This window comes from Mus pahari, chromosome 1 (genome assembly GCF_900095145.1).
Source record: "Mus pahari chromosome 1, PAHARI_EIJ_v1.1, whole genome shotgun sequence".
Lineage (NCBI taxonomy): Eukaryota > Metazoa > Chordata > Mammalia > Rodentia > Muridae > Mus > Mus pahari.
In genome coordinates, this window is record NC_034590.1 from 55,575,119 (window position 1) to 55,581,247 (window position 6,129).

Genomic DNA, 6,129 nt, shown 5'->3' on the forward strand with positions numbered 1-6,129 from the left:
GAACTAAATTCAAGTTTTTCCTAAATAGAAAAAAAATGTTAAGTATAATTAATGATGGAGTAGATTTCTAAGGATGTATTTGTTTACTACATTTAATGGGAAGAAGTGAAAAGTTCAACATTTCTCAAAAAGGGTCCAGGGTACTTTGAGATGACTGCCAGGGATCTGGGTTGGCAATAATTTAAGGGAGGGCCTTCCATTTATTGGACAGGTTTTGAAGGCAAAGCCCCCATCCCCTCCACCTTTTTTTTTTATGACCTTTTAAATTCTGAGGCCTTTTATTCAATGTGTTGTAAATGAAGGTCACTGGAACCCAGAACAGGGAGAAGTGGTGTGGGGTGGAGGGAAGCTCTCTGAGCTATAAAAATGTTGAGAAAACACCTTGGAGATAAGAATCGAAAGAAAAAAAAAGGTGGGGGAGGTCCAAATCTTCCCACATTGAGGTCATTCCACACATGAGTACTCCCTCCTACTGCTTTTTCTGAGGTGCCTCCAAAATAGATCACAAGATTGAGACTTGCTTATCTACTTGAAGATGGGGCCTCTGTCCCCCTTGTTTCCCCTGTGACATCAGAAGGGCCAAGTATCATGCCCTAATCACATCATGGGAACTCAAAGCGTATCTGTCAATTGATTCTAATTAAATTTCTGGTGATTTCTAGTCACCTTGTTTTTTTAATCTGTGAAGATATAGTGTCATGATTGGACTGTGTTTGACTAAGTAATGAGAAAACTTATACTTAGTAGTAACTTAGAGCAGAAAATAGGGAGGGGTTACCTATGTCTGCTGAGCTTGCAAATGTAACTTCGCAGTAGAATGCGTACTCAATTTAAGGTCTTCCCCTATACAGAATTTTAGATAGAAGCACATTAAAATAACTGTACGAATGACTGGTGTGTAGTGTTGTTCCAGGGAATTTACACTAATAAATGTTAAATGCCTGATAGTGGTGGCACGTGCCTCTTATCCCAGCACTAGGGAGGCAAAGGCAGGTGAATGGATTTCTGAATTCAAGGCCAACCTGATCTACAGAGTGAGTTCTAGAATAGCCAGGAGTAAAAGGAGAAACGGAGAAACCCTGTCTTAAAGGGGAAAGAGGAAGGGAGAGAGAGAGAGAGAGAGAGAGAGAGAGAGAGAGAGAGAGAGAAGAGAGAAAAAATTACCACCACCCCTGAAGCGGAAAAAAGCATTTCTCAGAGGAAGAAGTTGGTGTTTCAAACCTGTGAGAACACAGTCACTTACTCAGCTAATTATATATTTAAAATTTTTCAGTACAGATGGATCCAAAGCTTAAAGTGGTGTGTGTGTGTGTGTTCGTGTGCTCTGACACAGATGCAAGTTTAGATATATGTGCACAGGGAGACCAAAGGTCAATATCCAAGTGTCTTTCTTTACTGGTCTCCACCTTAACTTTTTGAGACAGGGTCTCTTTCTGAGTCTATAGTTTACTGATTGACTACACTGGTTGGTGAGGTCAGATTTGATAAGTCCTGAAGATCTAAAGTCAGGTTCTCATTCTTGAGCATCAAGCCTTTTATAGATTGCATTATTAGCCCTGAGTAAAGCATTTTTTTTTAATTTATGAAACCAAAGTCAACTGGAAAAATGTAGATAAAATAATTGATACTTTAATTGTTTTTATAAGTATGCCTATGGAGATTTACTCTGGTGGGATCTTGGCCCTGAAGAAGGATTGATTAAGCAAACTATACACAGGTGTCTATGATTTCCCAGGAGCTTGTTGTCCTCCTAAGGGGGAGGCCCCCTTGGGCCAACTCCATATTACAGCCAGAGCCTTCCCAGAATGCATTGCAACCAGTTCTAGGGAAAAGTAGCAGCTTCCTTAGCACCAGTGACTTCACGTAACCAGAGGACAGAGGACAGTCTCTCCCCTCTATTTTCCATCTGAAGGAGCGGGAATGAGGGACCTCTGTCCTGAGGGTCTGTCTCCACTCTATCTTCTACCTGAAGGACAGGAAATGAGGGACCTCCTTGCCCTGGGGATTGGTCCAGCCCTTCTGGCAATTGGGAAGATGGCACTCTGTTTGCCCAGTCTTCTGCACTCGGGTATGTACTAAGTCACCTACACCTACCTGAGTCTCCTCTCCTACAAGTCGATGAGCCCCACCTGCCCATCCCCCACATTGTTAGAATGCCCTGCTTATTCCCAGGCACCAACCCTTGTCTGGAATCTAGTAGGTTTTCATTTCCTGGTTCCCTCAGGCAACTTTAAAATCAGAGGACAGCCTCTCCTCTCAATCCTCCACCCAGAAAAAAACCCGAAACAGAAAGATTCTAGGCAAGTAGTAATTGAATTATTAGTAATTTTGGTTGAACTTCTGTAATAAACTGTTTGTTTGTTTGTTTGTTTGTTGAGAGTGGATCTCTCTACCTAGTCCTAGCTGTCCTAGAACTCACTATGTAGATCAGACTGGCCTTGAACTCACAGAGATCCATTTGTCCCTGCCTTTTGAGTGTTAGGATTAAAGGCATGTGCTGCCACACCCAACAACATGCCATTAAAACCAAAATCAAAAGACTACATGTCTGGAGGCTGTATATGAACAGGAGTCAAAGACCTTTAAAGGCCAGAAGTGTAAATCTGGCGATGGGGTGACAAGCAGCTGTGAGCCAGGTGACAGGTGCTGGGAAGCAAACCCCTCTACAATAGCAACATGGTCTCTTAAGGGCCATGTCTCCAGCCCTTGATAGTCTTTGGAGCATAATACTAAGAGCAGAAACCACAAAGGAAAAAGTGGATGTCTTGATGGCATACCTTTTCAATTGTCTGATACTGAAATATTTTCAGTTGAGATGATAAAATGTTGAAGATTAACTGCCAAAAGGGAGTCACAGGAGGAAGATGATCAGTGTGACACAGACTTGCTCATCTGTGAGCTGAGACTGTCAGTCTGGGTAATGCATTGATGGGCATGGGCGGGTGGGGAGGATTTTATGTATACTATGCTATTTTTGTAGATGTTTTGAAGGTATTTTTAATAATAAGAAGTGTTTTTTAAGGCCCATATTTTCACAAACTGGGCACATTGTTTATCACAAACTTATTAAAATGTCAGGGTGAAGAGGCTAGGCAGCCCACTTGCTCAGTGAGTAGATAGTATGCATGAGGGTCTGAGTTTGGATCCCCAGCACCCATCAAAGGAGCCAGATGTGGTGGTATGTTCTGTAACCTCAGCCTGGGGTGGGCAGAGACAGGCAGATGGGGGGTGGGGTGGGGTGGGAGGCTTGCTAGTTAGCCAGTCTAGATGAAGTAGCAAGCTCCAGGTTCAGTGGGAGACCTCATCTCCAAAGAGAAGGGAGAGGGAGAGAGAAGACGATAATCCATACCAATATTTGGCACCTCCACAAACCACACACACACACACACACACACACACACACACACACACACATCTCTTTACTCCGTGGGAAGAAAATAGGCTGATTGAAGGCATTTTGTTTTAAAAAGTACCAAAAAATCCTGGTATTCAGGAGACCAAAGCAGAGGATTCAGAGGTTGCCCCAAGTGTGAGGGCAGCCTGGTTTGCATAGTGAATTTTAGTCCTACTTGGGCTCCATAGTGAAGTCATGTTGGTCTACAAAGAAAGTCCCAAGACAACCAGGGCTGTACAGAGAAACTCTCTCTCTCTCTCTCTCTCTCTCTCTCTCTCTCTCTCTCTCTCTCTCTCACACACACACACACACACACACACACACACACACACACAAGCAAGCAAACAAACAAAAGTATAGAAATGACCCAATACAGACTGAAAAAAATTAGAGTGATGGGTTTCAAAAACATAACTTAAACATGCACTGGGGGGAGGGGAAAGGGGGGTGGTGAGATGGTTCATTGTATAAAGAGGCTTGCTGCCAAGCCTGACAACCAGTGTTCAATTTCTAGGACCCATGTGGTAGGAGGAAAGGATTCAGTTCTGCAAGAAATCTATGACCCACACGTGCAGGTGCAGAGTGGTATACTTCTGCTCCCAACGCGCGCGCGCGCGCGCGCACACACACACACACACACACACACACACACACACACAAGGAATAAAATTATTTTAACAAATGTATTCTATCCACGATCAACTCAAACACTGCTGGGCGTGGTAAGGTGATGTGATCTCATTCATGTTTTCCTGCCTAAATGTATTAATTGGAATTAGTTTCTGGACAGAAATAATATATATCAAGATGCTTAAAAATACACCAGACCTATAATTCAGTTATTCAGGGTGGAATTTGGTCAAAAGAAACACTTCACAGATATGTTCAACACTCAGTGCCTATGGCAATGTACCTCAAATGAATGGAGGGCTTCAAAAAGCAAATGGAGCAAGAAATCATTCATTCATAAACGGACTAATGGGGACCACTGAAGGTGGAATTGAGCCACAAAACCACAGGAAGGTATGCTGTATGCTGAGTGAGTGTACTTTAAATCCAGACAGAAAAATACAGTTATAGCAAAGTGTAACATGGCCAGGCTTCATATGCAGGCCTGCAAGCCCTGCTTTTTGGTTGACAGAGGCAGAAAGAGCTCAAGCTCAAAGTTCACCTGGGTTACAGAATAACACCTTGTCTCAAAAGAATTAGCAGAGAACCGGGCAGTGGTGGCGCACGCCCTTGATCACAGCACTTGGGAGGCAGAGGCAGGCAGATTTCTGAGTTCGAGGCCAGCCTAGTCTACAGAGTGAGTTTCGGGATGGCCAGGGCTACACAGAGAAACCCTGTCTCAGAAAAAAAAAAAAAAAAAGAGCAGAGAGGCTGGGATGGATGTGGCTCAGTGGTAGGGGGCTTGCCAAGCATGCCGGAGTCCAGACCTAGGTCCCATGCCTAGTATTAAAGATGCAAAATAAAAATACCAATAGGATTATGGGAGGTTTGGTTTCATTTGAGTGTTCCTGTTTCTGGTGTATGTGTGTATTCTATATGTTTTAAATTTTTCTTAGTTTTGTAATGAAAGAAAATTTCATTTCATGTCATATTTCAAAAATAAAGATTTTTTTTTGTCAATTAAGTCTATTTAATATACTTTTGCAATTGACATCTTGAACCCAGCAGTGAGGAGACTGAGGCAGGGAGATCAAAAGTACAAAGCCAGTGGGCTACGGAGCAAGACCCTGCCTTACAAACCAATCAGTAATGCTCACCTGACAGAGAGATGGCAAGGCCCAGAAGACCTTTCTTAGGTCTTCTCCTGCATCTCCTGCAGTCTGATGTGCTAACCCTGGGACTTTCTCACATATAGGAAATTCAACTGCACAAATTTCTGGTAGTGGGGAACTGTGTTCATAGTCTCCCCTGTAAAGAGAAGGAAAAGCAAAACCAAATAGCAACAGTTCAAAGAAAAGGTAATCTTCTATTAGCACAATAACAAAACATAGGTTACCAAGACCTATGTAGTAATTTCTGCAGAAACTACACATGACCAAGAGGGGCTGTCAGGATGATTCGGTGGGCAAAGGTGAAGATTGTCTTGCGGCCAAGCCTGACAATCTGCTTTCCATCTCTGGGTTCCCTGTGGTGAAAGGGGGACAGGAAAAGCAACTCCCCAGAGTTGTTCTCTGATCTCCATGTGTGCACCATGGCATGTGCATGCTCACACCACACACATGAAATACAATCCTTAAAAATCCTTTGAAAATTGAACAAGAAAGCCCATGGTCCTCCCTCAAAGGCCTCTGTCTCTTCGTTTTTCTATCTCTATCTATCTCTTTGTCTCTGTCTCTTTCTCTTGTGTGTGGGTGTGTCTATCTGTCTGTCATCTGTCTGTGTGTTCTGTCAATCACCATTAGTAAAGAAAATATGGGCAGGGCAGGATCGTTCAGTCCTTTGAGGACCTGAATAGAACAAAAATATAGAAAGCCAATGCCCCTCCCACAGGCAACCTCACCCCACAAACCTCTCCTAGCCCCAGACTTTGTCCTCACACTGGGTTCAGACCTTTGGACTGAATGACATCATTGGCTATCAGCCGGCAGGTCATGGGATGTCTCAGCTGAGCACCACAGCCCATTTCCACTCACCTACCTCACATCATATGACCTGTTGGTCTGATTCTTTGAAAAACCTGAGCATGCCTTTTGGTGTCCTGGGTGGAACAACTTTACAACTGTTCT

General features: G+C 43.4%; 1 non-coding gene across 1 annotated transcript; it reads left to right on the top strand.

Annotated features, from left to right (window-relative positions):
* Positions 1-5,152: 5,152 nt before the first annotated feature.
* Positions 5,153-5,312, top strand: LOC115062912. Its single transcript, XR_003842817.1, has one exon. It is a non-coding gene; the product is annotated as a U1 spliceosomal RNA (small nuclear RNA).
* The last annotated feature ends 817 nt before the right edge of the window (positions 5,313-6,129 follow it).